This window comes from Montipora foliosa, chromosome 3 (assembly GCF_036669935.1).
Source record: "Montipora foliosa isolate CH-2021 chromosome 3, ASM3666993v2, whole genome shotgun sequence".
Lineage (NCBI taxonomy): Eukaryota > Metazoa > Cnidaria > Anthozoa > Scleractinia > Acroporidae > Montipora > Montipora foliosa.
The window spans coordinates 49,182,529-49,200,028 of NC_090871.1; the positions used below are offsets into that span (position 1 = coordinate 49,182,529).

A 17,500-nucleotide genomic window follows, 5' to 3' on the forward strand; every position below is an offset into this window, starting at 1 on the left:
ATCATTTGACACAGATACCGGGTTTTTGTTTTTGTAAGTTTTCTTTTTCTTTCAAGTGTGATAACTTTCAAATAGAAACACACAATTTTAAATTTACAAAACATGTTTCGGATGATTGATATCCATCGTCAGTTGTGAATACAAGTGAACCGCTAGCCGGCTAGTCAAGTGTTGTAAAGTTTGACAAGAAATGTGCAAATTCAACACAAAGATCACAATCGCCCAATTCTTCAGGTTGACAGTCAAAACTTTACTCTCCAAGACGAGGTTATTTATCGCCAGGTAATTCCATCGTTTTGGGGATAGCAGCTACTTTATTATTCATGAGTGTGAGATTTTTTTTGCCGATTTTGGGGGTCATTTTGTTGAAACTCAAGCAAGCTTCCAACTAGACCTGTTTATTTGCGTTACAATATACCACAAAAATGCTCCCGTATCACATTTCAACACACGTATGCAAATTTGTTAAGCTGGAAAATTACACAACATGATATTAAAGTTCACAAAGGCTGGAAATATCTCGGCAAAATCCTTTTCCTGCGAAAAGTTAATCGAAACAAACAACATATTTACTATTAGAGGCAAAAATACCTTCCTATTTCAATTGCGTGCGTGCAAACAAGAGATGCAATGAAATACATTTTTGACAGTTCACATCAAAACCCTTTTCGACTCGGAACGCTGACCGTAAATAATGAAGCACAAAAGCGACAACAACTTTCATTCAAATAATTCTTCACTGTCACATTTCCAAATATTTTACACCTTTGCAGAGTTGAGTACAAAATACCGGTAAATGTAAATTTTCAGACAACTAAGATGCGACTTGAGTAAACACTGTGATGCATTCTTGTAGGCGTTCGATTCCTTCAATGTTTATTTGTTAAATCATAGTTAGTAACTATGGTTAAATCCATAAAACAATTGCTATTTGATTTCCGTGTTTTATATAATACCAAGTTAGTAAAATATGAGAAACAAAGCTTACTTGATATTCAAAGGCGAAAAATGAAATTGTTGTCGAAGACCATTACTCGTCTCTTAAAATCCAAATATTTATTTTTCAGCGCTGTCTTGCTCATCCAATTGACGATCCATTCTTGAGCTCCATGAGGGTATATATTGTTGAAAGATCCACTAAAACGCCATTCACGTCAATGACTTATTAGTGAAATTTCCAATTGTTATACCGGAAGACTGTGCAGAGTTGAGAACAAGTAAATACAAATCTGACGAATAGCGAGACAACTGAGATAACAGATCCACTATATGGATTCCTTCTCTGTCTATGTTGAACCCATACTGAGTTACCAAAGAACTGTTCATTTGGTTTGAGTGTTGTACAAAACACCACACTTAGCAAAATTTTAGGAAGACAGCTCACTTTGATTACGGCTCGACGGGCGACAGATTGTTGTCGGAGTCCATTACTCGTCGCTTCTAACATTCGACCTCGTCGCTTCTAACATTCGACCACCTGTCTTGTTCAGTATCCAATTCGCTTGCCATTATTGAGCTTCATAAGGGTACATTTTGTTCAAAGATCCACTAAAACGCCATTCGCGTTATATGACTTTCGACGCCATTGCCGGTTAAGTTAATCGTGCTACTGTGACCACCAGAGAAATCTACGCATTTCCCACGACCCTGTCGATCCTAAGAAAATACGCATAGAAGGCTCTATGCACACCACTTAGCAGGGGAGTGACAGGCAAGACTTTTACCGACACGGAAAAAAATAAAAAAGAAAAAGAAAACGAAAAATAAAAAAACGACGAAATTAAAGACAGATTCCGACTGGGTTTGGCAACCCAGTAAAAAAACACGAAACCAAACACAGATTCCAACTGGTTTGCCATACTGGCAACCCAGTAAAAACCCACGAATTGAAACCGAGATTCCGACTGGGTTTGGCAACCCAGTAATTAATTATATCAGAGTGCACATGTATATCTACAGTACTGTAGTGTGTACATGTCAGTCCCCATGTAACGATTTTAGTATGTGTTCATTTGCACATTTGTTTTGAAATTGAAATTGAATTAAATTGTTATACACATTTCATTGTCATCAGTCTGTGATGCAAAGCTTCTGATAGCTCCGTCCTTTTTAATTTGTAGGTGGAAGAAGAGGCACAGTATCTCTGTCACATATTCTGCAATTTGTAACTGGTGCTGAAGAGGAGCCTGTGCTGGGATTTGTGCTGCACCCCAGTTTGCAATTTGTAGAAGTTACAAGCACGTTTATCCCCACAGCAAATACTTGCATTAACTGCCTGAATCTGCCTCGTCCAACCTTGGATATTCCTTTGCTCGCTGAAGACAAATTGTTTAACTTGTACGATTTTGCATTTTCTAATGCTTTTTTCGGTCATGTGTAACACAATGAAAAGTAAGGGAGATCATTTTTGGGTAAGGTAAAATATTGCATGGTGGTATTTTTCATGGCCTATTAGAGTTAAACATTGCAAAATTCTTGCATTATGGCAGGTAGATTTCAGTTTCTGAAAAAAAGTTGGGTTATTCAATTAGATAAATTGAGGTTTTTAAATTGTTTAATTAAAGTTTAACAGAAAATTGTCTTTACTGTGAGATGTTACAACTTGTTTATTGAATATTTTAGTAGAAGCATTTTGTACTTGTTGCTGTAGAAATTGTTTCTTTGTACACGTACTCAATTTACATGTGCATGCACTTGATACAGTTTTTGAATTTAAAAAGCTTAACCACCCTGGGGTGAGCTTGTTGCTACCTAAACAGGCTACATAATAAAATTCAAATAAATATAAGACCACTTTATCTCTTAAAAGATACAAATTGTAGGTAATGGGACAACCATGAGAAATACTTGCAGATTGCGTGACATGCAGTAACATAGGGTGGGTTTCACAGGCCAAAGCTCATTCCTGACCATGTGTGTTTATAGTGCAATATACCAACTGAGCCAATCAGGATAGTTCTTACATCACTGTCGATCAACCCCCAGTGCATTAAACATAAGCCTTGTGTTTATTCATTCAATTACTCTCGCAGGCAAACATCTTGCTGGCTTAAGTTTGCACTCTAGTACAATTATTTTTCCACCGTCTTCACCCCTATGTCATAAGCATGTCATGCATGATAGTACACGCAAAATACTTTGCTTCTTATTGAGACTTATGATACATGATATTATATATGGGATGTTTGAATGTAAAATGCTATACACAAGATATTTTGCTATAAGTTTACTTCGGATGGATATAGACATATATATATTTAAGATGTTACAGTTGGCAGCCAATGGTATAGATTTGCTGCATATTTGCATTACAGACATTTAATGATTAGAGTAGCCCTATCTTCTTTCATAGACTAGGCATATATCTGTATTATGAGGTTAACATTCGGTTCCATTACTGTTTTGTGAGATTTTTTCTTGAAATGAATAGTTGTTAACGAAGGCCTTTGGTTCAACACATTGTTACTCTCTAGTATCTGACAATATCATTGCGATCTTATATTAGTTAATATAATCGGTAGGAACGTTACATTCCAGTTCAACTTCTGTAGTTTCCCTGCACATAAGATGCATAATGAACCGATAAGCTACAGTTACTATTGAGATCTACAAAGCTGGACTTTAGAGTAAATCTTAGGTATATATCTCTCTGCTCTGTGATGTTGAGTTGATATAGACAAATAAACTTTGGGTTGGGATGAAGTGCTCCCATACAGGTCACTCTTTGCCCAATACACTCACAAAATGGATTGTTTGCCATGGTAACCATGACTCTTAACTACCTTGCCCGACTAAGGACAAGGGGGGGGGGGGGGGGGGGTTAACCCCTCCCATCTTACCAAGCTAAACTAGTATTGCATTAGTGATGGTGCCTGTCGGGGTACTTCATTCCCAACCCCTTTCCCCACGTTTGTTTGTTTCTGGTTCTCGTGGGTTGGGAGCATTAATCACAAACTAGACCATTACATCAAAAAATTCATTCCACCAAATGATGTAGATTGAAATATGAACAGAAAAATAAACATGAAGCAAATCTTTGGCCACAGTATTCTAACAGAAGAATCATATGATACTCCTTCAAACATGAGATGCATCAATTTTCTGAAAATAAGAATCAAATGAATATTGCTCGACAATATGAAGGCCTTTGAGGTACATATCAATGCCAAAGTTTGAAGATGTCCATGTTGGTGGGACTTCATGTTGAAGCTGTTGTATGCAGTTGTCACTCAACTGATTTGAGAGGGGTTGAAACATGGGCCTCCTTTGACTGTCATCCTCTGCTTCATCATTTACGAAACCTTCAACACCATAACTGTTGATGGCCCCACTTTCCAGTTCAATCCCCACAGGAGTTTGAAGTTGACCTGCCACCCACATTCTGATAGGTGATGATCTAGCTGTGCGCAATCTGTGTTGTGACCAGGCCCTATTCCATATGTCCAGTTTTTCTTGAATTTTGTGTAGAAAAACATGGTGGAGTACAACCAGATGGAGGTCATTGAGTGGGTCAAGGATTCCTTCATCTTCCATAAAATAAAACAATTGGTAGTACACAGCTAGCACTCCTTGATAGACGTCCTTCCAGAGGCGTTCAATTCGTTGATTATGAGTGCTCTTTCCTGTAATGGCACTCCCTCTGTTTACTCCCCTCCTCGAAATCATGCTTCCAAAAAGCACATCAAAAGAGTATCTGCGTTGTTAGTATCTGTGCATTTCAACATCACTGGTAATCAACTGAAACCATCGATCCCACCAACAATAATGAAGTTTCATCTTACGAGTTTATGATTTGTGTCGACATGCCACAAATGGTTTGGTCCTTGAACGTTATATACCCTCCGTTTCAAGCGTCCTTTCTTTCTCTCTTTTACTCCAACCTGGTCCACACGGTGTATACTATCCCTAAGTCTCATTCTCTGCACTTTGATGCCTCTTTCTTTGAGAAGAAACTTCAACATTTGTTCTCCACAAAAAGGAAAATCTTTTGCCGCTTCTGTCATATGCCGATCAAGCTCATCATCAGATATGTTGCTAAAATTGAGCGCCTTAAGTCCGTATCTTTCCATTCTGCGATAAATTGTTCTTTCACTGACTGAAAGCATACAGGAAATCTCCTTGATTGTGAAGCCCTCTTCCAAATGATCTTCCAGTATTGATTTAGGAATGTCAAATTCCGGTGCACCGCATCCTACACGGTTTTTCTCTGGTTTCTGCCTACCGTATGTGCAACATTGTAATCGCAAATTCATCATATCCACCCTGCTGGTTATCCCTAATTGATTCATTTCATGTGTAGCATGGAGATTATATCTGGAGTAATTTTTTCCCTATGGAATTGCTCGGTCAAATGACCTAAACTATTTTTTTTTAGAATACGAGCCATAATATCCAGCTTGTCCATAGTGGCCGCCATTTTGACTTGGCGGGAACAATGCTTTATACCCAGTCCTCCTTGCGTAGTTGGCCTCGTTTCAAATTCAGCAAGAACGAGGTCCCGTGAGTATAACGAAAAAACGGCACCGCGTATAATGAGTTAGCCACCGCACATAATAAGAAAAGCACCGCGTATAGCGGGAAAAAGGCCCTGCAAGAAGATAGCACTGCGTATAACGACTTCACTTCCGTGCATAAAAGAAAAAGCACCGCGTATAATGCATTAGCTACCGCGCATAATGAGAAAAGCACCGCGTATAATGAAAACAGTACCGCGTAGAATGCAGTAAACACCGCATATAAGGAAAAAAGTACCCTGTATAATACAACATGCACCTCATATAACAAAAAAGCCACCGCATATAACGGGCTAGGTACCGAATATAATGAATAAGTCACGGCGTATAATGATGTAACCACCGCATATAATGAAGAAACTACCATAAATAATGAAAATAAATATCATAAGTAGTCGTATAAACATAACAACTTTCTTTAATTTTCCAGACATGTTTCGACGGTACATCCGTCATCTTCAGTGTTACATATTTTGAAATCGCCGTTGAATTTAAAGCGACCGCGCGATCTTACAAACTTCGTTACATTGCGTTGTCAATATTGCGTATTAAATCAAAACAGAACAAAACAAAAATTTAAATGAGTGACGCTTAGTTCCTTACAGGGAGAGAGTCAGGTTAATGTGTTTCACCTGCTGGTTGAGATCGGGCTTGTCCCATTTTATATACATGGATTCCTTAAGCTTCACTTGGTACTTAGTGGCTGCAGAGTCCAGGATCTCGAAGCAATCCTGTGTGCAGGATGCCTTACAAGACTCTGAACTCTGCAGATGTTTAAAAACGTTCGAAGATCTGTCTGAAAGTAAGTGCTCGCGCACTCGTGTGGAGAAGTGTCGGCTGGTTTCACCAACATAACAAGCATTACAACTTGCACACGAAAATTTATAGACCACACGCGTGCGAAGCCCTACAGGGACAGCATCTTTCACATTAAAAAGACTCCTGACTTTGAAAGTAGTGAAGACTAACCTTATATCCTTTTGGAAATATCATAAGGCAAGTATGGCGTTCCATACTTTCTGAAGCTTAGAAGTTTACGTAGCTTAGACAAGAGTAGACTGGGGCCTGTCTTCGACGATGGTAAACCACGTGACAGCCACTCTGTTCACCGTGACAAATCCAGGAATAAATATCTTGGGCCATGGCATTGAGTGGTTTACGATTCGTGTAAGCCACACAACTATGTGTCTGCTTGTGGATATCACAGAGAATGATGCGCATCGCTTACAAAAGCTTTTGACTCCCTTGTATCGCCCGAGATATGCTTTTAGGCACACGCACACTTGTAATATAATCTTTAACATTAACAGGGCCAAAAATAGTTTCATTATGCATTATTGTAATCGTATGAATAATCTAACTTAGTGGAACTAGCTTTATAAAATACCTCCATATATTACGTTTCGATAATTCAAGTGTAATTTATTCTAAACCACGCGCGCACGGAGCACCATTGTTTAGAAAATATGGTAACCCATCGATGCGAGAAAATTTTGTTTTATAGCTATGACGTAATGACCGTCCGTCCGTCCAAACCCTCTATGTCTGCCAATGTGACCAGTATCATGCTAGTTTACAGCAGATATCTTTGATATTGGACATCCATCTTTGATTAACTGACACCTGTCAGAACAAGGTATCCGCTGACCAGTATCACAGAGCCATATCGCGGGCTTAAGCTTAAGCTCACCGAGGTCAGCTGGTTTTTTTTTTTAAGTTGAACGCTGACCAGGTACTGGTTTTCGATGGGATTGCAGGCTCAACTTAGGTGAACTCACCTGAACATAAGAGAGGCTCCAATTTTCGTGTGCTTTCTGTGGCTCGACGCGGCTATACGGCCATACTAGCGCCAAAGAAACGCGCCCGCGGAGCACCATAGCTAACAAAATATGGTAACCCATCGATGTGAGAAAATTTGGTTTTATAGCCATGACGTCATGAACGTCCGTCCGTCCGTCCGCCCCTTTAGTATGCCAATGCGACCAATACACGTTACTATACCACGGGCTCAATAGGCCATTTTCATTATGACGTCACGCGCGCAATGGCTTGTGGTAGTTGTAGTAAAGTGGACGCGAATTACTCGCTAAAATTAAAATTATCAACAACAACAATGGCTTCTTCTCAAGCGTGTAACAAGAAAAAAAGAATAAATTTTACTGAGAATGATGTCCCTGGGGCGTCCTTTAAAGCCAAAGAGCCAGAACTTTTTCACAACGATCAATTAAGGCGATGGTTGAAGTGCCGAGGTGCTTCAACAAGCGGAAACCGAAGCCAACTGCTGCAGAGGTAATAAAGCGGTAAATTATAAACATTATAAAAAAAAAATTAATTCGCTCGATGGCGAAAGATATCGCACCTAAATACTGTCTTTTTGTTTTGTTTTAATTTTTTTTTAAACCAGAGTAAAGAGTTATCAGAGCTCTGGATTTGACAAAATCGTAGATCCTGATGAAGGAATTCATCTTCGGAGAATACGTCTCGAACGTGAAATGCGAACACAACCAGACGAGCCGCAAAGAATCGAGTGGCCAACAGATGGCTGGACTTTATCGTTGGAGCAAATGCCAGAATTCCAACATTGCTATATATTTGCCCATTTAGCCGGAGAAATTACAAAAGATTCCACCAAATTCAGACGAGGGGCTTACAAAAGTATGCGGGAAGGTTACGCATTGTTCAAGGCCGGCCACGTGCAAAAAGTAAAGTTCAACGCAACATCACATCAACATGTTTGCTTTTTTGAAAGCAAGGTTAAGGCTTCGATGACTAAGAACAAGCTCTACCGAACGCGAGTCTCTCTACGAAAAGAAACTGCTGGGGTGAGAAGTGGATACTGTAATTGCAAAGCTGGGGCTACTGGAAGATGTAAGCATGTAGGTGCTCTACTGTTTACGATTCTAGATTTTGTAGAAAGTGAGTTAAATCAAATCCCACCTGACACCACATGCACAGAACTCCTTGCCGCAAGTATTGATGGGAAGTCAGTGATCCCACTGCAAGACATGATGTCATTGGAAATGAAATGCATTTAATTCCCCAGTAAAATTCCACAGCCTAATGGCAAAAAAGATTTGCTACATATTATTGCTGAGAACAAAAATAATTCCTGCCTTGAAATTACCAACGCTGGATTGAAGCTGAAGACTCGACATCACTATTATGCACAAATACAAGGGGGCATGGGCATTTCTGGCCGGCAATGGTGTGACTTGGCTGTTTACACCTACTGTGGTAACATTGAAGACTTGCATGTTGAGAGAATATACTTTGATCCAATTTATTGAAATGCTTTGAAACAAAAACTTTTGGATTTCTGATTATTTGCCACTGTACCAGAAATATTAACAGGTAGAATTAAGAATGGAAAACACCTGTATCCAAGATTGTTTTCCTATAAGTACGATTTCTCTTCCCCAAACTTCCAGGTGGAAAAATGAAAAACAGAGTTCTAAAAAAAGCAGATAAATTGACACATCTTTTCTTAAAATGCTGTAAATGTCAATAAGTATTCCTACTATGCAGTGATACACATATTTCTGTCTACCAAGCTAAAGCTCATCAAATTATGTCATCTTAAGTACCACTTTACAGTTGTGTCCTACGGGACCTGGAGTTAAAGGGAAGTGAGGCTGGGGTGATCTTGTTTTGAAAACAAAAACCAGTGTTCTTTTACATGTAAATCAGGGCTTGTTAGCACAATGACAATGCAACTGACATAATTATGAAAAACATGGTTAACCAAAACAAGGTGGATCCCAGCTCCCTTCTGCTAAAAGGGCGTGCCTCTAAAGACACAACTGAATGTACCATTCCAACCAAGCTGATTTCTACATAATCAATATTTTTTATAAATATTTTGATATCCAGCAAGCCCAAGAATACTTGTTTCACTAAAAACTCTACCACAAATATTGCTTTCAAGATGAATGGTGGCAGTTATTGAGCAAGAAAATAGTTTTTTACTTCCACAATTCAAATTTGCTGCAAGGTTCAAATTATGAGCTGATTGAACCTGCTGTGATTAACGAATCAAAATGCTAGAGGTGCAATATCAATGACATTGTTTTTAATAAGTCTAATTAGTATGATTCATTTCGATCAGACTTGTTAACTGATATTTGTGCTATAATGGTTTTGAATAACTTCAAATGAGGTGTATAATTTTGTTTACTGTTGTAAATAAAGATATGCTGCAGAACTGTAATTATGTGACCATCGTCCATCTATTAACTTGTCTTCTCTTACAAGCAACTACCCCTCCAAAGCAACGAAGGCTGTCAACGATCCAGTATTTTTCTTTCGGTCAAATTGTTGGTAGTTGCTTACAAACAGCTTTGTAAATTTTTTTTTTGCATTATTTTGTAAATATACTGCTTGACAACCAATGGCCCCTTTAAATTTGTTTAATATGAGCAAACTTTCCAAATTTTGTTTAGGTTTTCAGCCATGCTGTTAGGGATAATTTGCTTCAAAATATTGTAATTTGTAATCCTCTCAATAGCGCGTTCAACGTGGATCCTAACAGCAGCTATCTGCCTTGTTTCATCTTCTTCGTCAAGATCAAGTTGATCCTTGCATCGCATGAAGGGAGGAATATTGAGGGACACCTTCTTTAGTACAAGCAAATCCTGAATTTCGAATCCCCGGTCAGCCATCACTGAATCGTGTGGCTCCAACATATCCAAAATACCAGAGGCAATGACAATCTTGCGGTTACTCACATGCCCCCCATACAAATCTGAAATAAAAGTCACTGCTCCATTTGGGGCAATTCCAACGAGACCTTTGGCAGTGTTATGTGACTTGTATGTAGAATAAGTCTCTGCCTGGAGTAAGTAAGTAAGTAAGTAAGTAAGTAAAACTTTATTTAAACACGGAGAATCATCAGTTAAGCTAAAAAAAAGTTAAAAAAAAAAAAAACGCTTTACAACTGTTTTACATGATTGCCGTGTGGGAATCCGATAGGTCAGATACCTGCTTGATTGTGCGTTTGAACTGCCCAATAGAGTCAGCATTTCTTAAGTATTGGGGCAAATTGTTCCACAAACAGGCCCCGCTATAACAGAAATTTCGTTTCAAATAATTAGTATTTGGCTTGGGTAGAGTAAGTTTACCTTCTAAGTTTCTCAAGTTATATTCAGCAACTCGTTGACTGAAAAGGCGTTGAAGGTATTCCGGGGCAAGATCGTGAATTGTTTTATACATAATTAGTGCTTTCTGTTTTTTACGTCAGAGAGAAAGCTTCTCCCACTTAAGACTATCGAGAAGGAGGTTGGAGCTCGTATCAAAGGGTAATTTAGTAATTACCCTAGCTGCGCGATTTTGTAATTTTTGCAGCTTATCACTTGACTAACCACTTAAGCAGTCCCAGACAGGACTGCAATAATCAAAATGAGGTAATATCAAAGCGTTATAAATTTGAAGCGCAGTATTAGCTGAGATAAAGTGCCGTATTCGTTTTAAGGCTCCTATAGCTGAGGAAACTTTCCTGCATATTTCGTCTACATGACTTGACCAAGAAAGCCGATCATCAATGGTAAGACCGAGGGATTTAGTGCGATCTACTCTCTTGATCATTTCGTCATCAATTCGTATATCAACCTCGTCACATTGAGTGTTTAATCTCTGCCTAGATCCAATTATCATTAACTCGGTCTTAGCCACATTTAAACTCAACCTGTTGGCTCTCAGCCAACAGTTAAGGTTACGGAGTTCAGGAGTTAATGCTAGTTTAAGCTCTGTTAAAGTTTTTGCAGTTAGGGTTATATTGGTATCGTCAGCGAACATTCTGGGGGAAGCCTCCCGGAGGCAGTTAGGAAGATCGTTAATGTACATTAAAAATAGCAAGGGACCTAATATGCTGCCTTGCGGAACGCCACAAGTAATAGTGCGAGGAGTTGACAGTCTTCCATTAACGTTACATCTTTGGGTCGGATTGCTTAGGTACGATTGAAACCAAGTGATAGTTTCCTGGTCGGCCCCAAAGTATGACATCTTGCGTAAAATGATTTCATGGTCGATAGTGTCGAATGCCTTTTTGAGGTCAATGAAAACGACGCCATTCAGGAAGCCATTGTCGATGTTAACAGACCAGCTATTTGTCGCCTCAAGCAAAGCTGTAATGGTACTGTGTAACGGAACCCTGACTGGCAACTTGACTCTGAAGCAAGACGGCTTCTCAATAAAGATTTCTGTGCAGTCAAGAATGATTCTTGTGTATGGGTAGTCATATTTGAAACTTTCAGGCATTGTCTGATTAACAGTCTCCCTGGTAACCCATATTGGTAACTGATTCAATCTTGAAAATAGAAGGTCAACCCATGTCACAAATACCCTTGACACTTCAGATGTGCTTATCTTAAACTGGTCGGCTAAAACTTTCTCTGGGACATTTGCCCTCAGTCTTGAGAGTGTCAACAAAAGTTCGTCTGAAGGAATTATCGACCGCTTTTTGCCACGCTTCTCAAGGTCTTGAAGTTGAAAGTTACAGTTGTTGGACCCCCAATAGTTAAGCCGCGAGCATGCACAACAATTACCATCAAGGAAATCAAATAGAGCTTTGAACTGCAAATAATTATCAAGACCTGTGTAAAACTGCATATCACTGTCCGATAAAGCAAAACGCTCGACTCCAAACCTTTCCATCGTTATCTTTTGTTCCAGTTGTTGCTTCTCGTGTTCAAGAAGCGCAATAAGTGTTTTTATTGCATCCAGTGTATCCAGGTCGTTCACTGTTTTGATTTCCGATCCTTCACCTTTGTCTTCATTGGATTCCTACCCGATCGACTCCATTAATTCCGTTGTTTTTTGTGGATTCCATCACAGTATCTTGTATCGTGGTATCTTTATGCCTTATCAGAGGTCTTCTTGCTTTTCATTTAGGTCTCTGATGTGACTTCTTCAAAGGGAAAACCGTGGGTACGGCGTTTTGGTAAGACTTTTTGTCTCCTAGGAAATGAGCGCTACACACACGGTGGCCCATTGTCGGTGAAAAATTCTTTCTAGAAGAAATGTTAAGAAGCCATTTCCTTCTTAATTTCGGGTCCTTTGGAAACACATAAAAGGAGAATTGGCCTTGGTGTTTTTTTGAATTGCTAAAACACCCCGGAACTCAACAAGTATAACCACCGGGAAGACTTTCCGCCATTTTGATACGGTTTTATTTACTACAACTACCGCAAGCCTTTGCGCGCGTGACGTCATAGTGAAAATGGCCTATTTTAGAGCTCATCGACGAGGCAATACTCCATTTGACACAGTAACTAGTTTACAGCATACATCTTTGATATTGGACATCAATTTTACGGTCAATTGACACCTGCCAAAACAAGGTATCCGCTGACCAGTATCAAGTGACCATATCGCGGGCTCAAGTTAGTACTCATCGAGGTCAGCTGTTTTTTTGAAGTTGAACTCTGACCCGGGACTGGTTGTTGATTGGATCGCAGGCTCAAGCCAGGTCAGACACTCACACTCACACCTGAACAAGGCTTAATATTTCGCGCTCTTTCTGTTGTCTCCACGCTACGTCAGCAAGATCAACACATGGTAAGATCAAGAGAACTAAATGCCCATGTGCTTATTATTCCAACTCCAGCGCCACATTCCATTGCACGCTTGAAGGTGATCTAGTGTTTAAACTAAATCCCGGGCCTGTGAACAATGGTCATTGTACCCAAAGGCGACACGCTTCTATAGACAGGCGGGTACTGCAATCAAGACGTAATCCATCTAACTTGATCGACGTAAACAATCTGTCTCGCGGGATCCCTGTGATTTCGTATCGCATCAACGACTTGCCGATACGTTCTCCACGCTGTCGGAATATCAACAACCTCAGACCTGTAAATCGACAACCATTTGAAGATAGAAATACCAAACAATCTGTCTCGCGGGATCCCTGTGATTTCGTATCGCATCAACGACTCGCCGATACGTTCTCCGCGCTGTCGGAATATCAACAACCTCAGACCTGTAAATCGACAACCATTTGAAGATAGAAATATCCTGCCTTTCTGTACAATAAACGCACGATCGCTCAATAACAAGGCTGGTGATTTCATTAATTTTATCTGTGATTATAAACAAGATATCGCATCAATAACAGAAACGTGGTTCCACGAAAACGAATCTGCTGCTAGAGTTCTGTGCACCCCTGCAGGATACAATCTTCTTGATTACTCAAGAACAGGACGACTGGGTGGTGGCACTGGGATAATGTTCAGGGAGGATATTGGCGTTTCACAAAACGCAGCTGGGGAATTCCAATCATTTGAATACTCTGAGTGGAACATAACATCAAGAAGCCACCGTTTTCGTTTGATTATCATCTACAGACCACCATACTCTGATGCCCATCCAATCACTACAGGTGTGCTCCTGACTGAATTCTCGGATTATCTAGAGCATGCTGTACTCTGCACCGATCAACTCCTGATTTGTGGTGATTTTAACATCCATGTTGATGTGTCTGACGACCTTGACGCATGTCGGTTTCTTGAACTCTTGGACAGTGTTGGGTTAGACCAGCATGTTTCGGTTCCCACACATATAAGTGGTCACACCTTAGATCTCATTATAACAAGAAACTCCGACCAGTTGCTTGTTTCTTCTCCGTGGACTGATTACTTATTCTCTGACCATCTACCCGTCCACTGTAATATCCAAGTTGAAAAGCCTTTGCTGAAGTCGAATCGGATATCCTTCAGGAAACTGAAGTCGATTGATATCAGTTCTCTGCGAGATGACCTGTCAAAGTCAGACTTATGCAGCAACGCCATCGACTCTCTTGAGCTAAATGATCTTGTCACCCACTATGACGAAGCTCTATCATCAGCTTTGGATCGTCATGCACCTCTCATTAATAAGACTGTGACAAAAAGACCGATCGTCCCCTGGTTTAATAATGAGATCAAGACAGCTAAAAAGATGCGCCGCCGAGCTGAACGGAAATGGAGGAAAACGAAACTTCGTCTGGACTTCCTCGACTACAAAGCAAAAAAAAATCGTGCAACCTTTGAGATGAAGAAAGCCAGACAAGAGTTCTACACCGACTTTATAGCGGAGAATAGCCATGATACACGCAAGCTATTTCGTTCTGCAAAAACACTCTTCAATCATGAAAGTGAGTTACATTTTCAAGGCTACTCAGATAGTAATGCGACGCTTGCTAACGATATTAGTAACTTCTTTATCAAAAAAGTCGATGTAATACGAACTGGACTAGATACCGCAGCCGGTAACATCCATTCAGCGGACGAGATGTTTCCCCGAAACCCTGAGATCCACAGCCTCTTCCAGGACTTTAGAACTCTCACTGATAAAGAAGTCAGTAGTCTTACAACAAAAGCAACCAAGAAGACCTGTTCACTGGATCCTATGCCAACCACCCTTGTTGTTGAGTGTCTTGATGTTTTGCTTCCTGTACTTACTAAGATGATAAACCTGTCACTTCAATCTGGGTGTTTTGCAGATAGATGGAAACACGCTGATGTCCACCCAAAGCTGAAGAAACCAAAAGCTGAAGTCATCTTTCCTAATCTTCGTCCCATAAGTAATCTCACATTTGTCTCGAAACTGACTGAGTGTGCTGCATTTAGTCAAACTCACAATCATTTGACCATTCATGACCTCTACCCGAAAGCCCAGTCATCGTATCGTGAGTGCCATAGTACCGAGACTGCACTTCTCCGCATCAAGAACGACATTCTTATGAACATGAATAGGCAGCACCTAACCCTTCTAGTTTTACTAGATTTAAGTGCTGCCTTTGACACTGTAGACCATGCGATATTGTTAAACCGTCTTAAGTCAGATTTTGGTATCTCTGGTAACGTGCTCTCGTGGTTCAAGTCGTATCTATACCAGCGCTCCCAGTCAGTGTCGATCAATGGTCATACATCTAAAAAGTTCGAAGTGAAATGTGGTGTCCCTCAAGGTTCCTGCCTAGGTCCTCTTCTCTTTGTTCTTTACGCCAGCAAGCTCTTTACTATCATTGAGCGACACCTCCCCCAAGTCCATGCGTACGCCGATGATACTCAGCTCTATGTTGCGTTTAAACCCGATCCCGGACATGCCGCCAACGCAGTGGTAGCCATGGAAGCGTGTATCAACGACATAAGGAAGTGGATGCTGGCTGATCGTTTGAAGATAAATGATGACAAAACGGAATTTTTAGTTATTGGGAGTAGGCAGCAACTGGCGAAAGTCAACATTGATTCGATCGATGTGGGAACGGTGGAAGTCTCCTCGTCTTCTGAAGTCAAGAACCTCGGATGCTGGCTCGATCTCGATAATCAGCTCAAACTAAACAGCCACATCAATCGCCTATGCAAATCTGCCTTCTTTCACTTGTATAACATAAGAAAAACTAGGAAATTCCTCAGTCGTGAAACCACGCAGATCCTGGTCAATGCCCTTGTCACGAGTCGCTTGGACTATTGTAACAGTATACTATATGGTCTACCAGCCACCGAACTTTACAAACTCCAACGGGTACAAAATTCAGCACCAAGACTTCTTTGTAACGTAGGGCGTTTCGATCACATTTCCCCCTCCCTTAAAATGTTACATTGGTTATCCATTAAATTTCGTATTCAGTTTAAGATACTGCTCATTACTTTTAAGGCAATCCATGGTCTTGCACCAGCGTATTTAATTGAATTGATCACCCTAAGGACTCAGTGTACATATAATCTTAGATCTACTAATGAGCTTCTTCTTCAGCCTCCTCGAGTAAAAACTCTAAAGACATTAGGTGATCGTAGCTTTGTAGCGGCTGCACCAGCTTTATGGAACAAATTATCACGTGCAGTCCGCCATTCTCAAAACGTACAAACATTCAAGAAAGCCCTTAAGACTCATTTATTTCGGAAAGCTTATAATTTACAGAATATCTGATCAAGTATGAATTTATAGTTAATATTATGCAATTTTATAGTTGGAATATTAAGAGTGAATGCCTATAAAAATCGACCTAAATAGCCTATCAATGGCACAAGTCGAAAAATTGATTTCGCCTTTTTTTTGGCCATAGATACGTCCTAGTAACAATTGAAACGGACCATAGTTAGTTTCTGCCAAAACAGCTTTCTTTGGTAGAAATATGCCAAAAACGACTTTGCCCCGATTGGGCTCAAAATCTGCTTCCGGTTTTTCTGAATTTTCTGAATATTTGATTGCTTCGCGCTCCGCAGAACAGCAACTTGAGAATCTTTCAATGGATTTCATATTCAGTTCAGGTCTTTGTGGTGTGACTGAGTGAAAAATAAAATAAATCGAAGTTAGTTTGGAGCCCGAAACGAGATCAAACAGACATGCAAAATTTTACATTGTGTTTCAAGCGAATTATTGCATTAAAACATCGCCACATTTTTCAATGGGCTATAATTTTAAATACCATAAAAACACTTTATACGGGTTAAATATATATCCACCTGTTAGGATATTAAAAAATATCTCTGGGCAAATGGTTTTAAGTCGCCCACCTTGGCCTGTGTTTCTCATAGATTTTACCCAAAATCCGCCGTTGGAATGTGAACAATTGCGTGACGCGGTAGTCAATCTCGAATAATTATTCGTTTCCAACAAGCCGATGAAAGCAATTTTTGAAACGTTGTGTGGATAAAATAATGGGAATTTTGTTGTTGTTGTTTTGTTTAAGTTAGTATAAATATACATATACCTTTTTTCATTTGCATTGCAACACCCACGACATCCCTGATAAAGACCGTGACCGTAGTGCTCCGGGAAATGATTTTAACACTTGCTTGTTTCCACAAGATGGCTCAGTTATTAATTTCGCTGATAACTAACAATACAGTGGCCGTTTTAGGGATACACTTAACCAATCCTCTATGGTTTATCGTAATTGAATCATTGACAAATAAGTCAAGTGGAAATTCCATAAATTCCGTGCACGGTTCGGCCAATTCAGTTTTCCATTTTTTCCACAATAATTGAAAAATCATATTTTGTGTACGTTA

General features: G+C 39.9%; 1 long non-coding RNA gene across 1 annotated transcript in view; it reads left to right on the forward strand.

The window, feature by feature from the left end:
• The window catches only part of LOC137997574 (uncharacterized), a 339,842-nt gene that overhangs the window by 294,452 nt on the left and 27,890 nt on the right, over positions 1-17,500 (forward strand). The window lies entirely within an intron of this gene.